At 40.1% G+C, this 26,620-nt stretch overlaps 1 long non-coding RNA gene across 1 annotated transcript in view; it reads right to left on the minus strand.

The window, feature by feature from the left end:
• Positions 1-23,683, minus strand: part of LOC141744842 (uncharacterized) — a 41,110-nt gene extending 17,427 nt beyond the window's left edge. The window contains exons 1-2 of the long non-coding RNA XR_012587600.1: positions 23,616-23,683; positions 23,154-23,335 (exon numbers count right to left, since the gene is read on the minus strand). This is a non-coding gene — a long non-coding RNA (uncharacterized LOC141744842). The remainder of the gene's footprint in view (positions 1-23,153; positions 23,336-23,615) is intronic.
• Positions 23,684-26,620: the final 2,937 nt, after the last annotated feature.

Raw genomic sequence — 26,620 nt, forward strand, 5'->3', positions numbered from 1 at the left:
GCAGCATTTTTCCCTTCTAAATCACTAATAAACCAGTAATAAATGTGCCCACTAATAGAACTACTGCCTGTTAGAGAGATGCTGTCTGCTACAGCTGACATCCTGACAAATGTGACAACTGTAAATTCCATTGTGCTCTTGCAAGAAGTCCTGAGGAATTACATTGCATGTACCCCAAATTCCCTGTTAAGTTTTAGCTGGAAAAAAAAAAAAAAGGCATTTTATGCAGTGAGTGTTTAAGGACTAACTAGCTCACTAGGAATTGCATTACTGGGAGAAGCGATTCACTCATATTCCCTTATCCCTGGAAACAACTGCTCATGGAAGGACTTTTATCTGTGCATAGATCAAAAAGTTAAGGAATCACAGCCCAGTGGAGTCAGCTGATGGCTCAGGTTCTACCTTGCAAATGATTTTCCAGAATTTCTAGAGTGTGCTAGGTATACAACAGATGAAATAGGCATTTAGCACGTTTATCATTCTTCCTGAATGCAGTGAGACTGTTCAGTGACTTTACAGGAACAGAGTGACTAAGCACTTGGGGGAAACTGCAATGAGAAGACTGTCTGCATGGTTTGAAACTGTTGTCAGTGCAACAACAGCTTCAAACATCTTTTTTCTGTAGGCTGATTCCATCATCTGCTTTCTGTTAATACCCACACACAGAAAGCTAGAGGGAGTAAAAAGGACAAACGATTTTTTACTAGCAAAATAACGGCTTAATCTTAGCACGCAAGTGCCATGGAAATTGGTGCCTCAGCATCCTGTAGGAGCTTTCACACCTGCAGACTTTACCCATTGCCGCGTCTGAATTGCCAGTCTGCATCCCTGATCTTTCTCGTGCTATGGTCCCAAGAACTCTGTCCATGCCTGCACTTTGAAGTTTGATCCTGACTTTCTGGAAAACCCTACTTTCACATATGGAATTAGATTCACTTCTGAGCTCAGGAGCAGCAGCACACAGACTTTGTACTGATCTTCCGAACAGGGATTAAATCCATTTTATAAAAGGTGGCTAAGTTCACTAAGTGAAGAAGCCTTGATCTGGGCAGAGCATTGTAAGTTCCTACTACAAAGGATCCAATTTCCTCAGGAGAGGCTGACCAGGAGAATCTGGAAACAACCTACCAAGCCGTAACTCCGACACAATGGCTCTGCAAGGGAAGGCCATGTGGTTAGAAGATCTGGATAGTGCCAACCTCTCTCATTTTGGTGGTGGTTTTTTTTTTTGTTTGTTTGGTTTTGGGGGTTTATTTTTTTCAAGTATATGTTTGTTGTCATTCTTTGTTTGCAGTGAGCAAAAAGCACCTTTCAGCTTCAACCTCCGAGTAAATTTTTCGGTGACTGGTCAAATTAGCTATAATATCCTCTCATTTTAAAAAGGACTTTTGAAAGGCTCAACCATAATCCTTAAATGCTGAAGGATATATTTGGGTGAGGGTCACTGTCCTAATTTATAAGGGTTTTCTTTGACCAGAACAAACCTGTAGCATTGATTTGTTTCTAAGTTTATTTACTCTCTATTCCACGCAAAAGTATTTTTCCCCTACAGAGAAAACAAGAATTGTAAAGAAGGATATAGTTAGCTTTACATGCCACAGTAGCCCATCACATTACTTACAAACAAGAGGAAATGTTAATTTAAAACCGCATTCCTAATTATAAATAGGAAGTTATTTCTTCAGGTGAAGGGTAGATCTGAGAACCTTTACTATTTTAGTGAGCTATTGTATGCCTTACAATAGAGGTTCTGGTGAATTTATACTTCAGATTTAGCATTTCAAAATTTTGCAGCATCAGTGACCCACAATCACCAATTGTCCTCCAATCTCACTCTTCAGATGTCTTTATGTCATGACTGTTCTCAAGTGATAAATATTTATAGCTAGCTGCAGATGTTGTTTCATTTGCAAAAGAAAGATTTGCAAGTAAGGAGAAACTGGAAAAAATGAATATTAATAAACTGCACAGGAAGAGAAAATGAGAAATACTATATGGCTCAGATCCATGAGAAGAGCAGGGCATCAATTTGTAATGGGCAAATAATTCATAACAAGTAACATATTCAATACATTTCATCTCTTTTTTTATTCTAGCAAATTGCACACCAGCAGATAGTGATTTTCTCTAATTTACTCGTAATTCACATTTTCCAACTAAGTACTTTCTGCAAAGAGTTATTGGTCCTAGATAGTTTGTTGCAAAGTATTCCATAGTAAAAGATAAGAGCTGGGTTTAGAGCAATTTTAATTACAAACTTTAGATAATTTTTTGTCCCCTGACTAGACAGGTGTAACTCTTAAGATTCAGTTTTCTGATCTAAATTCTCCCATTTACAGGCTTCCTTACTTTCAAGAAACATTCCTAATACCTAATTGAAATATTCTGCTACTACAAACTGCCCTGCTAGAAAGCTCATTGCCTTGAGTAACTCTAGGTGACTAGAAAAGTAGCAAAAAACCACAAGCAAAATGAAAGCATGTGAAAAAAAATGGAACTGATACCCAACAATGAGTCACAGCAGCCTTTAAGTATGTAATGGAGTACCATTTATCAAGAGCTACAAGACAGATGGAAGTCAATGCATTCAATAACTTTCTACATTAGCTAATAAAAAAGATGGAAAAAGACTGGTCCTTCCTTCCATGTGTGAGTGAAAAAACACGCACGTGAGTGGGAAAAAGGGTTGCTTTTGTATTCTTCTTTCCACTATTATAGACCATCCAGATTTTTTTCTGCACTGATGTAGCTTACTTGGGTTAATCAAAAAATAAACAGAAAATCAGAACTATACTGGAAATGCATAGCTGAGAGAAACATCTGTTTTTCTATGGAGACTTGAATGTCAAAGGAGATATCTTAGATCATATCTTTATGTGAAGGAGGCCCGGTCTTTTCTGGACTAATACAAACTCCGTTTTGACTAAAAAATAAATAAATCACATGCTCTGCACTACTCACTTGCCTTATTCACTCACAGAATTATGAGGCGGGATGCCCAGAGTGACCACTTCAGATACGCGCATTGGTGTAGACACCTTTTTGCGAAGCTGACTCTGAAGCTCCTGCAAGGCACAAGATGCCATGACCGAGTCCTCAGCCTTCGGTACTTTGGAGAAAGCACCTGGGAGAAGGATAATCTTGTGCAGAATTGCCATGACGCTTTGACAGCTCTCTGTGTGTGTGTATTCAGACTCCAGAACTGTTTAACTGATGCTGCATTCACATATGCGTAAGTGTGGGAGAATTGTTTGATTTCACAATGGAAAGAGAAGGCAATTTTTAGCTCTTTAAGGGAGCTCGCTCTTTGTGAGGTAGGCTGAGGGGAAGAGCCACAGAGCCATCTTCCAGCAGAGCTCAGGCACTGCTTGAGGAAGTAACAAGCAGTGACATTAGCCTGGGTCCAGCTATAAGCGTCAGGCATACATCTCTTGGCATACATGCAATGCTGCTGAGAGGGAACTCTATCCAGCATGACGCAGTAGTCTGCTCTACTGAAAGCATTTATCTTCGGAGTTGCACATTTTTAAGTGCTGTTGCTCATTTTTAAGTTAGAGATCTCATTTTGATAGGCAACAGAAGACCATGCATGCCTTCAATAAACACACAGCACGGAAGTCCACAAAAGATCATGCCAGCTCTGACACGCCCAGGTGGAGGCTCATGAATACGCTGGATATCAAACCTCAGTCTCAATTACAGTGTGTGTGAAAGATTGCTATCAAAATTCAGACAGCTTTGTCATTAATTAATAAGATCTTACTAAGGGCTTGTTGGCTCAGATATATTTTGTTATCTGCAGTTCTTCACTTTTAATGACTATACTGTTGAACTCCTGAGTGTCTTTCCAGGAGAGCAATACTTTTACCTGAACTCTCAAGGACTGCAATAGCACTCTCAGCCAGAATGAGAAACCTTGTTTTAGTCAAAGTAAAAAATTTATAAATAGGGCAGAACTGCTCCTCTTAAATGCAGTATTAAATGTATCAGCATTGCTACCTCTAGAGACTGTCCTGTCTTAAGGCAGACATTTTTTGCATTTCCTTCACATACCGTGGTCTTAATCCCAGAGAAATCTTTTCAGAGTTCTAGCTTAGACCTCACAGTACCTCACCACATATGATCAAGTTGTCCCTAACCTCACTGGCAGGCATTCTAATATCTCTCGGCTGTATCCTGCAGGTGCTGTGAGTCATGCAAGCTTATTCAAAAAGTGAAAGATCCGTGGGAATTTCCCCAGGAACGTAGTTACATCCACCATGAAGATTGCAATACCATCAAATACACCTGAACACTTTCGGGAAGACTGAAAGTGACAATGAGTAGCTATTTTTCTATAAAAGTTGTCTTACAACAATGCCATCTGTCCAACAGTCCATATGCTTTTACATGTACACTCAGGGTAACATGTAACCTTTTCTTCATTTCTTACCCAGACTGACCATGTGGTGCCAAAGCAGTAAAATAAGAGAAAGGCCACTCAGGAAAGCGTGAGTAAACTCAAATATCTTAACTCATATTTTATGAAAGTAGTAAGTGCAATATTGAACAATGAAATTTTGTTTTGTTAGAGTTCTGTAGGCAAAACAGATTCTGCTGCCCACAGATAAAGAATGTTATTATTTGTTTTGACCTTGTTGCTTGGAGCAACAACATTCCATGCTGCGGCAAAGGAAGAGTGTGCTGTATGGAAAGATTTCTCTTTTTTTTTTTCCCCCCCTTTCTCTCAGACTGTGAAATAAAAGTGGAAGTCTAGGATGTGGGAAGATTTAGGAAACCTAGTAGAAAAACTCTTTTCCTCCCTTACCTTTCCACCACTTCCTTAAATAGCCTGTTATCCACACCACCTCATTCCAATTTGCTGGGACCTGATTTTGTAGGACTTTGTGCTACAGCACAAGTGCAGGTTGTGCTGGCCTGGGCTCTGATGGCTCTGGTCTGGCTAACGAAGGGTGTTTTGTCTGCTCCCCCAGCCCACTGACCTCAGCCCCAAATCTCAAAAATTTTCCTTCATTCTAGGATGCTCGTTAAAGCCAGCCCTTTGTTCCAAAGCTATGCAGCAGTAATAGGGTATTTTTAATATAAATACTGAAGAAAGATGACAAGACAGACTACCACGTACATTAATCATGTCAATGATATTTTGGGTTTATTTTCATGCCATTTTTGGAGGGAGCTCTCAAAACATGCAGAAATCTGGGCTGAGTACTTTCTAACATATTACCTCTGTTCCATGGCTTGATTTTTGCAACCTGCCTTTCAAGTTAATGTAAGCTTTCCAGATTCGGATATCTTTTTGAGTTATCATCAAGGCCCCTAACACCTTGTAGTTTGTGGTTCACCAAGACACACTTTGTCTGAAAGTGAGAGTCAATATAATGATATCCTTCAAGGACAGTTTCAGAGAACAATGGGAAGAGAACAAGATGCTGAACGTAGTGGATTTTTTTTTTTATTGCCTGTCATGGATTATGTAGCCTGGCAGCTAGTTTGCATCTGTAGTTAAACTAATACAGCTTATCTCAATCTGCTTAACTACTTGGTTTATAATTTTTTACTTCTCTCCCCCCCCCCCCCCCCTTCATCGGAATCACCTCCATTTCCAAATATCATTAAAATTCACGGACCTAAGTTTTCCCATGCTTACTTGGGCACATTTCAAATGTTTTATGAATAAATTAAGTTCCCCACACGTGAAGTCCCATTGCTTAAGAAATCTCAGTGTACTGCTGGAAACAATCCTGGCTGGATGGGAGGATGAAACTGATTATTTAATAGAAGTTTTCCAACTCTCCCAGTTTTTTTACCCTGTGGGCACAATGCTTTGAACTGGACAACTTCAGAAGTTTAATGGAATTTCTCCTATTTATATCAAGGCCAAATCTAGTTCTGCAACAAGAAAGCAGTTTGTTGTTCATGAGCAATACCTTTTGCCTTTAAAGCCCAGTCAGGATGTCTTTCAAATCAGGCTACAGGAGGCAACGGAATATATATGAAAGAATTGGAATAAAGGAATGAATAATAATGTTCCAAAATACATATTTTTCTAGTCCTTATTGAAGGAAAATTCACCTTGATATAAGTGGCAGGTTTGCTTGGTTAGAGACAAGCTGAGTGGCCTATGCATGGAAATGAACAATCAACACTTCCAATATTTAAGGGTGTCTTTTCACCACAAAGACAGCTCAGAAACCAGCTTTATCATTTGACACACATAAAAAGGAAGGTTTTATGGACAATTCTGTAAGAACAAACACTCATTATTGAGTTAGTTAGTAAATAATAATGATAACAGCATCAGACTGGTGATTGCTGTCAATGAGTAATGAGCTTGTGCTCTTTGTGTATTTATTATTAGATTTTTCTGTGCTCATCAGAAATTGAGTGTAGCTTTGTTCACTACATATATCTTCATATTGCAATCAATATAATGGTAAACTTTTCACAGACATCAGACTTTAATATTAATTTGTTCTTATTTATACACCACAGAAAGACACAGAACATCTTCACTTCTATGATAAAGCCTTCATTCAAAATAAAGTATGGTTATATCATCACTGGGGTTAAGAAGATTTTATGTTTACTACTCAAAAGATTAATGGGTCACTCAAGCATTTACATTCTCATACATTTTTATGACAATGCTATGAAGTAAATTTGATGTATGTTCAGAAGAGAATGATAGGTTTAAATGTCTAACAGCTGCTCTTTTGAATTTCAGCAATGTTTTAAGTGTTGCTACCATTTAGCACTTCCACTGCTCACTGCAATTTACTGTTTGCCTGCATTCATTATTTGTATTTGCACAGAAAGACAAAAGGGAAAGAATTAGGTGCAGAGTAGAAACAGTTTTACTTCCTTTAAACCACCTGAATCCAATCAATCTTATGGCAAGCACCACTGGGGAAAAAAACAACACTTTTCAGAGTGTTTATTGAAAGATTTCAGTGAAAAAGCATCTCAGGCACAGAAGCTGTGTGCACAAATACACACCCTTTCCTGGATCTAGTTTGAAGATTATTTCATGTTTTGAAATGCATTTGATGTCCTCTATATCGCAAAACCAGTTTTGATGAGTAAACAACCCGGAGGGGGGCTGATTTCAGCAAAACAGGCCATTGAAATTGCATGGGGTTGGGAGTGGCAGTAGCAGCAGGAAGTTCTGGTCTTTTAGCTCCAATCAACTGAAACAGCTTCAACTGCTGCTGCAGCCTTTTCCTACGCGAAGCATACAACGCTGAATGTAATGCACTCTGTACACTTCACTTAAGACAAGACTGTTGAACACAGCAGGGAAACATGGTTCTCTAATCACCCCCTACTATGAACCAAAGCCAACACAGGGGCAATTAAATAAGAAAGATCAGAATGTCACTATAGGCAAGAACAAGCTGTGTCAAGGGACAGGGTAGTCATCACTAGGGACCACACAGATCTGCTTCCGCATGCCTCTGCGACTCCTTATTCCATACGTAGCACCAGTTGTTTCATGAATACCTGTGGACAGTAGCGGTCCTCGTAGCAACTGGAGCAGGAGGGGATGTAGCAGGGAGCTGGGGGTGCTGTACATAGCCCTTCTCTAGCAGAGTTTGTGCTGCATACAGAGAAGTTGCGTGTGTGTGACCACACATTCCCATTTGTCCCCATTTTGAAGCAGGCTTAGTTCACCCCTGAGTCAGGGTTTCACAACTGCCTCATTATGTGAGTGAGCAAAAAGACGACTACGCTGAATTCCAAAAGCAGCCAATAAATCTTTCAGAAGCCTAATTTTATTTTAGGAATGGTGCCTCAGGCAAGACTTGTGTGGCTTAGAAAGGAAAATGTTTAAAACATTTGCAAAAGTTCTGTAAACCTGGTTTACCCAGTTTCTGCTCTCTGTGTTACGCTATTCTGAAGAGACTCAAAGCTTAATGGCTCCATCAAGTTGGGAAATAGAAAGAATACCCTGTCACTTGCAGGAGACGCAGGCTGTGGTTAAGTCTAAGGTTATCATTGCAACACATTTATTTCATAGTCAACTTCGTGACTGCCTGGAGGAATATAACATGGAATTTAGTCAAAGGAGGACTCTGTTAGAGCTCTAAAGTTACAAGGCAGATGTTTACCACCCATCCTACCATCACTGTCTGGCCATGCAGAACAGACAACACAATCCTGGTAAATACCAACTATGCACCCTGCTGGGTTGGTTCTTACCTTCCTGAACAATGTTTTCACTGTTCCTAACCACGTTACTCAGATATCCTCTAATCTCAGAACAGACTGCAGAAATGCAATTGTAACAATTAGCCTTGGTCCCTGGCACCACGTAGCCCCTCCAGTCCCTCAGTACCATGCCCACCATTAGACATCCACAACAAGAATCCTGCGCCTTCTGCAGAGGCAATCTATGACTAGATATCACGTCCCAGTACAAAGGCATTTTACTGTATGAGAAGCAAAAGTAGAAAAATCACTTGCTAGCTCCACAGCAAGCCTTGCTACTTTGGAGAGGCTAGAAAGATAGCATCACAGAATTAAAGGGGGAGAAGGTGGTGGGGGGGGAAAAACCCTGCAGAGATTATTTTTCATAATATGAAAACTAAAGGGGGGGGGGAGCAGACAGTTTCTTTATCATTCTCTAAGTGATGTGCATCTGAGAATATTCTCAGCCCTCCTACATTAGCAGCCATCCAAAAATCTATAAAATTTGAAGAAAGAACAAAAGGATAAAACGTCTTGTGAACTTTTAGACGCCTCAGAGAAGTGAGGCCAGCTGACTCAGGCATGCAGAGAGAAGTAACTCAGAACTACAAAACAGAAGTAACACAATAGAGCCACCCATCCCTAATCTGAATGCTGGCTAAGCAATGCTTTGAAATAATCCACAGACTGTAGGAGAGACAAAAGAAGATGCAGAAAAAGTTTATACGCATCCATTACAGATAAGTTGACTTCTTAAGACATTTTAATTAAAGCGTACAAAAATTTGATTATTCAAATTATTAGTCACTTTATCTAAACTCATTATACCTTGTTTCCCTGGGACTGAGGTTTCTGCTGTATACGGTGAGGCTCATAATAGTTTTCCTCTTTTCTTATATATTGATGATTGATTTAAAAACATTTATTTGGACTGAAGGAGATGTGTCAGCAGAAATACAAATTCTTAAATTATTTAATATGTGGCATTATGCCTAAGGAATAACTCACTCCAACAGGAAGATTTGGACAACTTGAACTTCCCTAAGTTGGTAAAAATACTGGAATGAAACTTTTTCCCACAAATATCTTCCAGAGAAATTAATTTACATAATGAGGTATCAAATAATTGTAGGTTTGGTTGGCGTTAAGTTCTTTTAATAGGTGACTTCTGAACAAAAAAATTCTGAAGTTCATTTTTGGATTTCATTTCCAGTCTTAGATACAGACTTTTTTCTATTTAAACCCTTGTTATGCAGACCACTTTCCCTCAAATTAATTTTTTTAATATATTAAAAACCCTAATCGCAAATTTATGATATTATTATTTCTGTTCAGTAAATCAGAAACAGCCTCTTATTATTATAATGATATTGCCTAGCATTATTTTCTTCTATACATAGATTAGTTGCCTGATTTCTCCACACATACATCATTATGACTAATAAAAAACCCAGATAAATAGGTGTAGATACACAAATTAGGACAAATATAATGTTATTAATGTTACTTTAATTTATACTCCCAAGAAAACTTACAGCAAGGTATAAATTTACTTGCTGCAGAAAATAAATGAAAAGATAATTAAACTCTAATTAAAAGTACACTCTGATGTACAGCTGCAAGGATGAGCAATTCTGGCTAGAGCATCATTAACCGTGTACGTTAGCATTTGTTTGTACTTAAAGCTAGGCATGAATTTATTTAAAAAACCCAAAGATCTCATTTCAGCACCCAAGCACATGCTTAGTCCCCCCTAAAGATGGTGTAATTAAGTTGCTCAATAGCAATGGATTATCCATATGCTTAAGATCAAGCCTGAGTGCTTTGCTGAATTCAAGTCAAAATGACGCTTAGTCACAGGCTTAGATTGTCCATCTGTGCTGGGGGGGAAAGATGTGGAACCAGAGTGCCTCCTCTGTCATAACTCCGTATTAGGGGTGCGAATTGTGTCAGTCCTTGAACTCCTAGCGCAGAAGCGGGAGGATTTCGCTCTAGGATGTGGACAGACACAGCAAGACCACAGCTTGCCCACTGCTTGACACCCAGCCAAGCTGGACCAACAGGCGTGCACTTAAAAGCAGAGATATATATATATCAAGATATAAAGTATAGCACACCGAGATCATAGTCTCAGCACTCTGCATGCAAATGTATACATAGTGCCTGCAACTGATACCATTCCATGCGCAGCTGCAATTCTTTGTGCATTGCTTTGCAAGAGCGTACAACAGCTAAAACGGCATGCCAATTGCCTGTGCAAAACAAATATGCAAAGTGAAATGCATATTTGCATCCATGCAAGATAAAACATATAGCACCATAAAATTTTTTTGAGCCACATAATGAGTCACGGAAGAGCCATGAGTACAGGGTAGCAGTCCTCCTTCAAGTGCATCTACATATACCCCCACCGCAATCTCTCTCATCTACTTGATATGATGCTGAACAAGTAGGGATTGCACATCTGTGTTCACTTTGATGTCTTCAGACACCACAGACAGTCCTTGCATCCTACAGCATCCCAGCAAACTAGACTAGACCAAATAGCTCAGTTGCAGATTTTCTTCCTTCATTACCCCACAAGCGTATTTCTGTGGTACCGTGTTTCATAGTACCCTGACATTTGCATCAAAGACAATTAACAGATGAGTTAAGCGATGGCAAGTACTTGCCTCTGTAAGCACAGAGGAGGAGCGAACAAGCAAACATACTCTTCCCTGCTTTGTGGGGTTGAAAAGGTATTTCCAAAACACACGAAATGAAATTCACCGATTTCTACATCCAAAGCAATTTCTCAATGACTCTGAGTAGCTGGAGTGAATGATCTAAACCCTAAGGAATCCATACCTACGTTCTGAATTGCTCTGAAGTTTGCGCCACATTTTGCAACTGCAAAGTGAAGACAAAGTGGATCTAAAATTCAGCAAGTCAGAATGATTCTGTTTTACATTTGCTTCCCTAGGCTGATACGACGCAAAGATACTGAGCAGTCTAGAATTACCCACTAATTTTTATATGCTTCTGAATAGTCTTTATAGAAGTAGAAACCAAAGTAATTTTATCTAGTTACAATGAGGTCTTTGGTGTCAACTGCTATTTATATGCTTATGTTTTCATGACTATCTACGCAGACCATTTGCAATCATAAGAAGAACGGACAGCATTCACTTGGGCCTTTTTCTTTTTCTCATACCTTACTGACTATCCTGACCTGCCTTTGCACCAGCAGGGCCACACTCATGTTTTTTAACTTTGGGAAAGGCCTCTCCTTTGTAGCTGATAGAAGAAACATCATGGGACAAAATACAAAGCACGCCAGATCGGAGGCTTCAGCTCTCAAACTGTGGTTAGCATTAAAGCCTGGATTATACAGCTAGAAAACTTACAAAGAGGCATTTCTGACTGTCTTGAATTATTTCTTATTAAAAAAGAAAAATCTATCTTATAGTCCTTTCTGAAAGGCCTCACAGGAAAGGAATAATTATGGAGGTCTCTAGACAAAGCATTTTAAAAATCCTACTGTACTTCCATTGAAGTTAATAACAAAGAAAACCCTGTCGACCTCAGGAGCATATGTTTGTAAACAACACATAAATGTAGGAAGTTATACAGCATTACTGATGCCATTTTTCCTTTAAAATTAATCTCATGGAATTAAATCTGTCCACACTGTGTTTTCAGGAAAACTCTTCTGCACTTGGTTCTTCCCACTGTACTGCATTTTGTTTAATTTCTACTCCAATCGGCAGCCAAAAAGGTTTAGGGTCTGCCCAAACATTTAATTGTTTCAGGCAAGAAAGTATTCAGCACCCACAACATTTGCTTTATCCTCTCCTCCTGGTTAGGGTTATTCTGATTTGCAAAGCTAGTTCATCAAGACTATAACATAAGAAAGCTGTTCGGAGCACACATGCTGTGAAACACTAATAAAAAAAGGCACCGTCAGAGCTAACGCACAGAACATGGAGCAGACGCATCAAGTGCATGAGGAGAGTGCCCTTGGTGGGAAAGGGCTAGCTGAAATGTGCCGCCGCTCTCTGGCCCTTCCGCGACTCAGTGCCACCGTCTGGCCCCTGCTCTTCACATCTTGTCGCTGTTATTTTGCTGAGCTCGCTCCAACGGTGTACCTGGCCGTTTAGAGGAAAACTCGAGCAGTCCCAGTGTAGACCCTCGTGGCTAGGAGGGGAGAGGCCAAGGCGGGCTGCACTCAGCAGTGCTGGGCTTCCTCGGGGGGCTGGGGGCAACACCAGCGGCTGTCAAGGCCCTCGCACAACCCTGCATTTGGAAGAGGGGACAGTGGCTCAGAGCACTTTGAAAGCCACAACTTTCCTGATCTCTGTCTTTTGGGAAGCAGAGGGAGCTTGGGCCTTAAACTTTTATTTTAATTTTCATTCCTGACAGGCGAAAGCGTTTTCTGTTATTTGCCTTAAAGAAAAACGAAAAGAAAAAGCAGAGACAAACATTTCTAGAATTATTTGTTAATATTTTTTGGCAGCTGTACATATACTACTCTCTTGCTGTGACCATAATCGAAGCCTAATGTTGCTCCCAAGGAATGCTGTGGCAGTATTCCCACTGACTGCAGTGCGAGCGGATCTGGGGCCTTTGTTTGGTCAAAGCTGTTCCAGATGGAGTCCAGAGGATTCCCACCCGGCATTCCAGTTGTAAAGAACGACCCTGCCCTTCTCCTCCAAAAGGAGTTTTCTGGCTCCAACTACGGTCGACCTGTTGGGACCGATAGTGGAAATGACCCACCACCATTGTGCAGTACGACCCCGCAGGAGAGAAGGGTAGTGCTGTGTTTTATTAGCTGCATACCTGTGTAATCAATGTTAAGATGGTTACATGTGGTGTAATTCGGTTCAGTGTTGTATACATTGAAAGGGTTTTGGCTAGTCAAACAACTGTAGCTGCTCCTGGGATAGAAACGTAATTATGGTGCACCAATGAGACAGATTTTTGAAGGCTGTGAACGCGTAAATCCCAGTACTGGTGTACCTACCTGCATGAAACCGTACCAGGAGTGTAATGCAGGAAAAATCTAAGCTATCCCAAAAGGAAATCTGACAAAAAGGGAAAATTCTTTAGTTCTCCAGTGACGTTTCCCTGGGATCTTTAATGGTGAAAAATTGGTTAGAAACTCAAATTTGCATCTCACTTCATAAAATACTAATGTTGTCTGTCATTATTAGTGAACTATTAGCCTCACAATAATTTCTGTGACCAACTGAGGTGGGCCTGGTTCTCAGAGGACAGATGCACAGGAACACTTTGGTATTTTCAGTTTCAAGAAACACTGGTCACACTTTTGAGAATTTAGGTTGCTATCATCATTATGTATTACTTTTACACAAAACTTTCTCTCCCTTGACTTTGTTAACAACTCACTGCTGACCTGTGGCTCTAATTCTGTAAGCAAACTGATGCTTGTTCATGCAAGCAGGACTTCTGAGCAGAGACTGCAAATTTAGGCCAGTAGAAAAATAAGCACTACCTCCCAAGTTACCACAGTACCCAGCTTGAATTTTTTGCTCCAAAATGTTTGATTTGACAATACCATAAAGTGCTGCCAAGCTCTCAATTCAGATGCAAAGATTCAGCAAGTCATGCATAGCAGTTTTTCAAATCCATACTTATTCAGAAAGTTCCAGTATGAAAAATTAAACTTTGTTCTCCCTTATGTTATGTGGCTGAGCCTGTGCAGGCTAAAAGCCAAGCACCGTGATTAGTATTCTAGCATGAAACCATAAAACACCAGTGACAAATACATGGACAGAAGGCACCTGCATGCTTAGATGGAAGATTTTTGATTTCTTGAGTGGGATAGGTGCTGGTAGAAGCATGCAGATACCTTTGGTACACACTGCAATCACCAATTTAAGAATTGGTTTCATAAATCAAGGTTTTCTTGTCTTTCTGGTCAATTTAGCTTTAGAAATCCAGATAGACCTCAAACACAAAAGGACATCCAAACACTGCGTTAACATTTTCTAAGAACTATTATGTTGAAATGTAACCCTTCAGTCAAATTTCATGAAGGCATGCATTGAGAAACAAGGGAGCATACCAAGCAAATTATTTAAGTGCTCCTGTAATACATCTAAGATTCTTGTGCGTTGAATCAACAGTCTGAGAAAAACAGGAGTTCTGACCCACTGCCTTGCTTTCTGTCCACACAATTACAATATGAGCTTTACTTTTTTATAAACAATTGTAGATCTACCTGTTTGCCAGAGGTGCTTCATTGTCTCAGTTATGTTACAAGACAAGAAATTTTACAAAAGTTTAGAGAAAGCAGCGGTGGTAGGGTGGAGAACAACTTTTTTTTTTTCCTTTTAATTAAAAAAAAAAAAAAAAACACAACAAAGAACCACCACACAAACAAAACCACCCAACACTATTTTTCTGTAAGGTTCGGGAGCTAAAAGCCTTCCTTTGATTTTACCAGACACTGAGCTGGGCTTTGAATGAATATCAATATGAGTGAAGCTGGTGATTGTCTCCAAGATGACACACCAGCGAAACAGACTTTGTAACCAAGAGGCAGAAATAACTATAATGCCGTATGGGCTTCCAAAACCTGTCTGACGGTTTTGCCTTTGCTAATACACATTTCAATCTGATGAAAGATAGGCAAGGAGTGGAAAAAGCACACACGATAAGGTGTGTGATGCTTTGTGTTCAGCAGGCAAATTTGTATGACATTTTCTCCTTTCCATTTTCTCAGTGAGTGAAAGCTTGCGCATGTTTGTCAGACTGGACCTCCATTAAATGTCTCTTCATGGAAATAAGGGGATATTTATGCACAGTGACTAATGAATGGATGCATTCCAGCATCTGCTATTGTGTATTTCCTGTAAAGTCATTTATTATTCTATCTAACAAACACAGTGTTCTTGGGTTGATGCTTAAGATTAATGAGGCATTTACTCCTATTCAAGAAACAAGTTCAGAAGACACATTTTCTCCCATTCAGCTGTGCTGATAGTTTAATTAATGCCATTAATACATATAACTCACCAAAAACTGTTTTATGGCAACACTGAGGAAAGTTGGCAAAGCAAGGAAATTTCAGAGGTAAAGCTACAGCGTAACACTTTCCTTTGTTTCCAGGTAGTACGGGATTCTCCAGACAGCGGGTGATCTTACAGACTACACGAGTAACAAAAACCCAAGATGTAATGAGCTGAGGTAATGACAGAATATCAGTCTTAACTCTCTGCTTGTGTGGGCTTAGTCAAATCCTTAATGTGATTTCATTACAAATTTTTTTGTGTGGATGCGTGTTATATTTTTTCCCCCCAGTGTTACAAAGAGACAAAAAGAAAGAAAATGCCCTCTCATTGAAATGTATGAGTTGATACAATAGACCATAACCAGTGCTATGGTCTATGGTTTAAAGATATATTAGGGGAATTTTTCAAAATGTGTACCATTACACTGGTACGACAGGAGGAAGGTAATGGCTCTTTCAGTGCTCCTAGGTTTGGTTTTTTTGCTGGAGTTTCTGCATGGGGCCTTTTTTGTTAGGGATGCGTGAACACATTTTGCCTAATTGCCAGGCCCACTTAGGCCAGCACCAAAAGCTTCGTGTGAGCTGGAATGTCACTGGGTTCACATTTCAAAAATGGAGAACTGGCAAGCAAAGAGTGAGTGTGGGAGCGTGCAAGTGTGTGTGGGGAGGGATGGCTGGAAGGAACCGAAAATACAATGAAAGGTGACACTTAACAGGGCTTCCCAACCCTTTTCCCAGGAGGAAACAACATATCAAGATAAAGGTATACTACTCAGGCACCCAAACACAGGCCTTCTCACTCTGAAGCGTTATCTAGAATTATCTTTTCAACCATAGTCTTATGATTGGGGTAATCTCCTCCCTGCCATCACCCAAAGTGGTAATTCAATGATCCCCACAGACTCCTGGATCTCAGAATAAGCACAAGATAGGAAACAGCTGGAGACATCACTCTTATCAAATTAGAACAGTGATCCAAGGACAAAGTCCATTGGCAATCCAGACAAATAAACAAAAAATACAGCCATGTTACAGTTATAGATATCTGCTTGCTGAGCTTCTGGAGACAGAACCCTTATTTCGTTTGTTTGAGCCTCCTAATTATAATTTTTCTCACTTTCACTTTTTTTTCCAAAGTCTGATAACGGGAAAAGAAACCAAACCAACAATGGGAAAAAACCCGAACCAAACACACTTTCAACATTATTTTGACTCTGCAAACAAGGGAAATAAGCAAATCAAAGCCCAACTGGAACTGCTTATAGAGGAGCAATAGATCAGTGCATCCGGGCTGCTGGCGTCACTGTACAGCTCTACGTCACTGTACAGCTTCGCTGCTCGAGCTGACACCTGCTAGAAGCCACCCCAGTCTGCAGTGGATGACTCCAGGCACAGAGATGGATGCAGAGTTTGGCTAGAACAAGGAACTCCTGGACAGTTGAATAGAGAAAAGCCCGTTAGCTCCTCCCAGTGTTACTGTAATTCCTGAATTAAAATAACAAAGTCCATGGAGGCCAATATGATAACCAAGAGGTCTTGAGAGATACACTTAGGTCCTTAAGAAATCTTTCTAAAACGTGTCCTACAAAGAAACAGGTTTGCTTTTACTGGAAATTCAGTGGTTAATAAAAGGAGACTGTATGAACACCTTTGTTACTTATAAAATCACCTCCTCTCCCCAGCTGTCCAAGCCAGAAGCTCTAAAAGGCTGTAATATAATAATTTTCTCAGCCTGAAATGCTGATGCTATCAATAGGTGTAGGGACACACTACAGACCATAAAGGAATAAGACCTGCCAGAGATGCACATCAGGCATACAGTTATTACACAAGAAAAGAAAGATACAGGAAGCAGGATTTCCTTCACAAACTTTTTTCCACAAATGTATTTAGTTATTTTAGATGTTTATCCCTTTCTTGCAGGAGTAATACAGATACCTGCACATAGAAAACAAAATAGAATAAAATATAATGCATAATCTAATTCTCCGTGTCACTAAAGAGAACAACCTTTTTTATTTAAACTTACTACTCCAAATTGTTTGGTAGAATTTTGATCAATAGCCTCAAGAAATTTTGTTTCTTTCCTACAACAGTTTCCTAGTGCTTAGCCTGTGGCTGTTAACATTAGATTTCAAGACACACTGTACTAAACTGTATTAGGCATGTGAAAGGACTTTCATTCCTCATTAGCTGCGCATAAGAAAGGATTGTAACTTTTAAAAAGAACTAAGCAGCTTTGTAAAAAATTCGAACTTCCCTTTAACAAAAATCATACTTGTTAAAACTTTTTTTTTATTCCCAGCTGAACTATGCTTCAACTCAAAGCAAATAAAGTCATCAGTTGACTCCATTCTATTAGAGGACAGCATTAAAAAAAAAAAAAAAAGTCCAATGGGTCCTTGAACAGTGGTCCCTTGTCTGTCACATCAAGACATGGCTTATACTTCACACACTATTGACCATGAAAAGCAATCTTGCGACTTTTGAAGCCCTATCACACAAAAAAAGCGCGAGAGAAAACTTTTCTTGAAATGTCGAGGATGGGGGGCTGACTGCTCTCATCTCCTATGATTAATGACTTGTGGCCTTATTGTGTAGAGGCTGCTAATTAGCTTCAGGCTGATTAAGGCTGCAGAATGCAAAATTCAGCTCAATAAACCTGGACAGCCCCCGCTCCCCACCCCAGACAAGCCCGATGCAGAAACTCCGGCATCTCGTTTCTCGATTAAAAAACAAACCAAACCAAACCAAAACACAAAAAAAACCCCAACACCACCACGGTGAACACATTCTCACTGTGAACCAATATAATCCCAAGTGACTCTGGGCTTCACCTAGCTAGAAGCTTGAACTGTAGTGTTTTTCTGTACAAAACAATAATTATGTTTCAGTCCTATTCAAGTTGCCTGCTTTTTGTCTAAAAATTTGCTTGGTACCTTTAGTAAACAGACATCATAATAACAAATCTTATTCAAGACCCATTTAAAATTTAGTTAAAGAGCAAAACAAAGTTGTAAGTGGATACTTTTAATTCTTTTGTTATCCACTTGTTATCACATGAGAGCTAGTTAATTATAACGTTTCTAAATAGTTGCATACAGCCTTCTTAGATGCTCTTTATAGACACATAAAAAAAAAAAGAGCAGAAAAGTAGCAACTTCTAAATTGTTATTGCCTAGCATTTTGACCACCTGCTTTACTGAAATACATCCCGAACCCTTCTTTTGGTAAAAATTGCTTGACATAACTATAGAGGTAGAAGTCTACTACACAGAGGGTTTCAATCCTTTCTACCCCAACCCCCCTCCTCCTTTCCCCCCAGTGTCGGATTAAATCCGCTTGTTAAGTTGATCTTCGCATGGAAAAGCATTACATTCCACTAGCACAGGAAGGTTGCAAATACTTATGCCAGATTTTTAACACTAACCTCATCAAACTGATGCACTCCAACATAAGGCTGATTAGCTTAATAACTGATTACTCGTCCTCTGGGCACCAGCAACCAAAATTAAAAACTTTAGCAGCTCATATAACAAAGTAACATGAGCTCGCTTTTTCAGAGACCTACAGTTCCAAGAGGGAAGAAAAAAATATTTTACATTTACAGAACAGCACTGAAGAGGGAAAGTTTCTTCGTTTTGGTGGGATGTATTGAAATGCTGAACCTAGATAATGACACCATTTAAATGTCTGTGCACAAAGGATAAATTAACCAGATTGCCTCAGTGAAATTATTTTTAATTTCAAGTATATACAAGTCAGAATGCCTTCAACACATCAGCTGTTTGAATTCGAGAGGTTTCCTTTTGTGCCCTGTATTTCCCAGAGCATCCTTCACTTGCACCACCCCAACCAAGAGTGGCACCAATTACTTGCTTGCACCCCACAAGGCACCTGTTACACCAGGCGTCGCACATTGTGTAGCAAAAAGACCTCATACCTCAAAGGAGAAAGCTCCAGCATTGCAAAAATACTTCCACAGACGTTACTGCTACAAGTAACTGCAGCAGGCCTTGCCAACCAGAGCGTTTGTAGGGGCGGTGCTAAACTTATGATGAAAGGCAACAGATGGTCATTGGAAATAGTAACTTAAGGTAACGTGAGATGACTGTGATAGGCAATGCAAGTAGAAGGGCATCAACCACAGCCCCTTTCAAGTCCCCAGAAGAAGCCTAAGCATACGCCTACCTTGAAGCATGCAAGTAATGCCTTTGAAGTCAGTAGTAATCAGGTTTTTAAGTACTTCTGTGCCTACACATTTATTTTCAATTCAACTGTACAGCATATACACTGTGTGGTGTAAACACTAACAGACCAACTTCAGCACTGCTGTAAGGTAGTGCAGTTCCTCCGACACCAATGGATCAATGTCTCGCTCAAGACCTGGGATTCGACTTAATGTTTATAAGCGTTTTTTATGCCTTACTCTGTTTCTTTTTCGCCTTGTTTTGCTTTCAGCAAGGCTCTTTGTAGTGTCATAACTCACAATCTTTCTAGTCAGACTTTGTTTATAAAACCTTTATTGTTCCAGAACAATGGAGTTGTGACCTGTTCAAAGGCAGGGTTGCAATCAGGGCCCTCTCCGTACTTTCTCAGGGTGCACTTTCTGATGGAGTGAATAGACCACACAACCCTATTGATGTCAGCCAGGAGGGGAAAAATAGGCTCCCCCAATAAATCTAAGTGTAAGTCTTCTTCCTCCATCTCACCATCTGCATGAATTCACCTAAAGCACAAAATTAATAAGCAGAACAAGTAACTCCAAGACTAAAATACTGCTTGCAGACCAAAATGGAATTGGTTTATACTTATGGTAGTTTCAGAGAATTCACAGGCATAGAAAACAACAGGTGGAAACATAGCTTGGGCCAAGACAAAGCGAACATCATGAATATGCTTCACCCTTGTGTGTCAGCTCCCTCCTATAAATTTCCTCAGGGAGCGGTTTGTGGCTTCTGATGCTTTTTAAATTTTATTCCAGGACTCTCAGGGCAAACATTTCAGTGAATTTTCATGGGGAAGCAAGCAATTTTCTTCTGCACTCTGAGTAATGACTCAGGCAATTTGACTTACATGATCAAAGGGCACATCAAACACATTGTCCTAATACCTGAGTGGCATTTGAGGCCCTAGCTGGTAGCAAGCAACTCAATTCCATTGAAATCAGAGCCATGCCAGCTTACACCAGCCGTGGAACTGACACTTCTGCCTTAGTTTGGCCCTTTTACCTTTTATACAGCCCTTCATAAAAGATGGTGTTGCTTTTTTCATGCAAGTGGAAATCACAGTTGCCACATTTTTTTTCCTAGTCTGTGGGCACCCTCAAGCATCCTCTGCTATTTTTCGGGCCAGTGCTTACCAAAGATGCTCTCACAGACACATATATAATTAAGAGAGGAGTGAATTGTGGAGCAACAGCAGAAGTAGCATTACCTCCTTTTCCTTCCCTTGGCCATCACACACACATTTTATAGTGCAAGTTCCTCAGGGCAGAGCACATACTGTTTTGCCTTCTATGATCCCACCTGCAGGCGTGATACTGATTGTATCAGATAACCAATGAACTAGAATCAACTATACATACAACTGTAATACAACCAATGCTACTAATATTGTCTCCCCATCCATTTCCTCTAATCCATTTGATTATTTCATTCCCCCTCTCCCTGAGCTCCCACCCTAATGCATCATTTTCCTATGCCTTCTTTACATGCTTAGGGCCCTTACGGCAATTTACACTACACTAAACTAAAACTATTTTAATTACAAAAGACTGTGGGGCTACTAGAGGCCTTTATAACTATCTAGATGTACCTTGGTGGCTAACAGAGCTGATAAAAGGTTTAATATATTAATAGAAAAACACTTAACCAAATAGAATAGTGCAAAATACTTATTCAGGCATTGAAACACTATCTAACGCTGGTTAATTTTCAGGCCATAAAGGAAATACAGCATCACCCAATGAAACATATACCTTTTGCAAGTAGAGATCTGCTCAGTGGAACTCATTTTCTGAATTCACTGAACCACAACATAGAATAATTAGTGCTGAGTATATACTTAAATAATTTATTCAGTTACTTTGTCAGTATTTAACACTATAATGAAATGAGCAAGAGCATACATCTAACACCTTTGACCTTTGCTGTTCATATCCTGAAAAAGTGGAAAAAACAACTTCAGAGTCCTAAACTGTTTAGATTTCATCTTTTTCATTACACAAAAATGTCTGCAAACAGGTGTTTCTCTCATTTATGCATTATGGAAAAATCCTATGTAGTTATTTACATTAGTATCTATACACTAATCAAACTAATATCAGAAGTACTCGAAGCTACAATTTAAGCTTTACTACTGTATGTATGTACACACACACATATCACACACACAGGTGTGTAGGCACACATACGTTTCCCTTTCTGAATCTCACAGGCCTTGGCCAAGGTGCTGTTGCTAGGAAAAACAAATTAAACTGTTTTAAATTTATTAGCTGGCTACAGATTTTAAATTTAATTCACACCAAATAATTCTGCAAGTGAATGTAGGCCCCTTTCTGGGGAAAGAAAGGTCTTAGATCATTTAAGACCCAATTCCACCCCCAAGGCGAATAGAAAAACTCCTACCAGCTCCAGACCTTAAATGACCTTCAGATCAGGTTTAGCAGATGAATGCTGGGAATATAATATTTTTGTGAAGCTGACCAGTCCCAGCAGAGCAGGCTTAGGCCCTTCTTTAATACCACCGATGACTTTGGTTTTCTAATTTTGCCTCCAATGTCACAGAGCAATTATACACACAAGGTAAGTGTAACCAGTGAAACAGCCACAAGAATTTTGCCTTATTTAAAAATGCCATGTTCTGTAGTTCTGATTTTAGAGGTCGGGTTAGGATTACCTAGAACGGGTTGAGGATTGCCGTGATCCTTTTAAAACATACTTCTTCTATCACTAGTCAGTGGCACTTACCCTCATTCAGATTTACCATGGGTTTTGTGTATATGTTTAAGACCATGAGGGAGGATAGTCAAAGGACAGAGAACTTGCTGCAGAGCAGAGAAGTAGAGGGAAGGGTTTTCCTTAACTTCAGTGAATGAAGCCTTCAGATAACAACACCTAGATGTGTTCTAGGCAATTAAAACAACATGTGCATTCAATCTAAATTTTCATACAAAAGAGCCAGAGCAAGCGCCAAAGCAAGCAAACAAACTGAACCTCCAACTTAATTGCTTAAGTGCTTGTAGGAAAACTGAAAGCACTTCAGAGCAGTGGCTACCTTTTTGTCCACTGTCAATACAGCTTCTAGCACAGCAGGGTTCCAGTTTGTGACCAAGTCTTTCAAACACTACTGCGTTGAGCAACAACAGCACAAATCTAGCTTAAGTTAAGTTATTTCTAAATTTGAATTATTACTTATGTTTTTTAGCATTCACCCAGTTTTGACAGCAACAGAATTCTTCTATAATATCTTCCATCTGAGCGGAGCATATCAAAGTGCTCTGCAAGAAGAAATTACTGCTTAAAATGTGGGAAAAAAATCAAAATAAATATTTAATTGTTACAATAGAAGGCAAAGGATCCCATCTCAGTCAAGCCCTACTAAAGGGAAAACATTACCGTAAATGCATCAGAACTAAAAGCGTGGCAATAACTGATTTATAAAATAAAAGTTCTGCTGAATCAATGAATATTCATCACATAACCTTATATAACAAATTCCAGGCAACTTTTTTCATATTCCTGCTTAGAAAAGACTTCAGTGCAAAGCGATTGTTCAGGTAGCATTAGTGAAATTGCACTCTTATACAAGCTATTAACATCAGATCGACATTCTTCGATCCATATCAGCTGACCTGGTCATACCTACTCAATGGCTAACCACTCCTCATGAGAGGAAAACAAAGGAGGAAATAAACCAACCACCCCAAAGCTATGAAGCAAACACTTACCTTGGACAGTCTCAACAGAAGACTAGGGGAGTGATCAAACAGAGCTTCTTACGTGCGACACACACAGGGAACCAGCCTAAGAGATGAAGCAAGGCGGGGGAATCCATTGCTGTTCCTCCAGGACTCGTGAAGATAAACGGAAGTTGTCCATCCAGCAACTTTCATGAAGAATTCATTCATTTCTTCATGTTGAAATACAAGAGAAAAAATTGAGGAAGCTAAAGAGAGTTCTATTATAATATCCTTCCCCTAGCACTCCTCCAGATAGCCAAACCTTTGCACAATGTCCACAATCACGCACAACCTATTAATCTAGTAGCACAGAAGTTATTTATCAACTCACAAAAGAACATGTAAAAATTTAGTTACACGTATTTTTAAATCCCACTACTAGTAAAACTAGAATAACTATGCTTTGCTCTAGCATAAAGCACTTTATAAGGCACCACAACGCAACCCTACCATGCACAGACAATGCCTTTGCTCCTTAGTATTAAACAAAATACTTCGTTAAGCCACCTTACAGCTTTTATGGGCTGGTGATTGGTTCAACAGCTGAACATCACCACCAAATCAATTCAAGTGCCCTCATTAGTGCCTTCACTCACTTCAGCTGTGGGTTGTATGCTGATTGCCTGGGTACTGAAGGGGTAGCAACAACTCCTAGCTGCCATTGCTCCCGTTAGCAGGGGGACTGGGGGAGACTGCAAGGACAACTAGGGTTCAGAGGACACTGCAGTCCCACAGGAGAGGGTGGGGTGGTCAGAGGTACGGTTGTCCAGGCACTGTCATTTCTACTAAGATACTGGGCGCAAAATTAATTGCGGTAATTGAGAAGTGAAAATGTTCACTTCTACATGAGAGCTTGTGTGCCCCAAGCACAGCACATCAGGCAGGTAGCTAAGAAGTCAAAAGTAGCAACCCATGAGATCAGAGCATGGAAGCGCTAGAGGAGGGCACATAGGAAGAGAACTAGAGCATAGCTTTGGGGTTGTGAAGACCGGGGGCATCAAGCCAAAAAACAACATTCAGGTTACGCATCTGCTTGATAAATGATATCTGAAGACAGATTGTCTGAATATTGTGTAATAGGTCTAATTACTAGAGAGCTACAAGATTGTAGTAGGGGCATCAGGGATAATTGTAGGTCCAGCAATAAAACCACCATAATCTACAGACATTTTTGTGGCAATATGTTTTGTTAGACCAATGGAATACAGTAGGTGTAAGGGCAGCAGGCTTTTGAGCATACCAACTCTTGTCTGATGGCAGAAAGGGCATAAAAATCAACAGCAGAGGGAAAGCTGGCGTCTTGACATTTTAGTTGTGATACAGAAAAGTTTGGAGAAATACATTTCTTATTGCACAATATAAACCAAGCTAGATCATAACTGATTAAAGAACACCCAGAGCTTCTATTTCCACTTAGCAACTAGGAAATTAACTTTATTTTCAACTGTTTATTGTGTACTACAAAGCTATCCAAAATAAAACCACTAAGTATATTTTAGATGCTGTATAAAAATTAGTGTCCTGGGATGTGTGTGTGTGGGGAAATCACCAGTACTTAAAGTTGGTAATTGAAATTATTAATAGTAGTGAAAATAATATATCCATTCTCCAAGCAAGCCATCATAATGCTTAATAATTGATTGCAATTTCCTGTAATAAATACTAATGAATTAATTTACAAAGTAATGTAGCTTTATATGTTTATTCACTTTCCTAAGAAATATTTGTGTTTATGTTACATCAACAATTTAATACGCTAAAGTAATTTATAAATATTTATTATTAGTTTCAACAAGTCTTAATAAAAAGCAGTTGTTTCACATAAATACCAAAGCAATCTCCAGAGCACATCTGTGTCCCCAGCAAGCACTCAGGCTGGCTTGTGAGTACTTTTACCATCTGCGAGCCTGCATGTGGAGAGTGCACCAGCCAGATAAATGTCCCAAGGAGCATACTGAGGTGGCCGGCAGGGACCTTGCCCTAACCTGGGATTTACCAGCATCCAGTCTGTCTCTTGCCAGCGGGAAGAGATTCAGTCACTTCTCAGAGAGAAAATCATCCCTCCAGCCCAAAGACACTGAGTTAAGCAGCTCTGAGTAATCTCTCCCACCCCTATACAGTTTCCTACCCTTCTTGAAGTCTGTCCACATACAGCTTCTACTGCATCAGCTTCTAAAACAGCATTCCTCTTCCTCCATTAACTCCGCTAGGGCTGCAAATATTTCTGACAGCTTTTTCTACTCAGCTGTTTGATTCATCTGTGAAGGTTATTAGGCCCTACATTAACCTCTTTTGTGCCACATGGGATGTAAAAGTCCTGCTGCAGTTGCATGCCTGATGTGGAGTGTTTCTCGGCAAGAGAGGCAGCAAAAACCGGGGCAGTGCCCTCTTTGGAGCTCCAGGAATGGGATTGCAGGCTGTTCCTGCAGGGTGAGGGGACACAAACCTCCTGCTTGTCGTGGGCTCAAAGCTAATGATGAGACCAGCTGTTAACTGTTTCACCGTGCATGCTGTGAGGAAGACGTTTCCCCATATGAGAAACGTGAACCTGCAATCCCAGATCAGCGTGTGAATGTGATCATCGCCATCCTGACCAGTGCCTGGGACTGAATCAGGACTGAACCAGGTGTTGTCCCTGTAGGCATAAAAGATCACATCTTCTGCAGCACTAGCAGGGTGGTGGTGAGGCATGTGGTAAATAGGCCACATCAAAACTCTCTCCTTATAAACCTGTCACACCTGGGTCCCCAACTCCTGTCTCCTAGGGTCCCCTCAGAAAGCCCAAACTGCACCTGTGCTGCACAGTGGTCTGCATGCCCTTGGGTACGCCACTGTTACTACCAGCTGACAATGCCTTTCTGGTAGTGTTTCGTCTGATTCATCTCTCAGCTGTTCATCCTCGTGACTTATGCCATCAGCACCAAAGCCTCATAGCAAACAGAACAGGAGGAGGAGGATTCACACCATCCTTCTAAGATTTATGAGTGTTGGCATGCCTTTTTTATCCTACGAACTTGAAATCCTGGGCACATCCAGTCGCTGCCTGCTTTCTCAAGCACCTCCGTGCTGTCTGATTGCAGCTAGTTGTCATCTCATTTAAAGCGAATTATGTATCTGACTCAAAAGCAAAAGAACTAAGATATGCAGTATAGGTTGTTGTGGATCAAGGAATAGACCTCACTTCAGTCCAAAGTACAAAAGTGAAATGAGAACGTATAAGGGCACCTGTTCTTGATCCCCAGCAAAAGACAAAAATGTCCTGGGATGGCAGTAACTAGACTTCCTCATCTTGAGAGCAGTGTGTCAAGAGTTGGATATTATCCTAGTGCTTCCCCTGCTGTTTTAAAAAGGCAGGTCTTGATACACCAACCAAGACAGCATGAAGAGTTGCAAAATTTGGCCCCTCCAAGGTGCCTCTGGGGGCATTGCAACGCAGCTGCTACTAAAGGGAGGAA

This window comes from Larus michahellis, chromosome 6, assembly GCF_964199755.1.
Source record: "Larus michahellis chromosome 6, bLarMic1.1, whole genome shotgun sequence".
NCBI classification, from domain to species: domain Eukaryota; kingdom Metazoa; phylum Chordata; class Aves; order Charadriiformes; family Laridae; genus Larus; species Larus michahellis.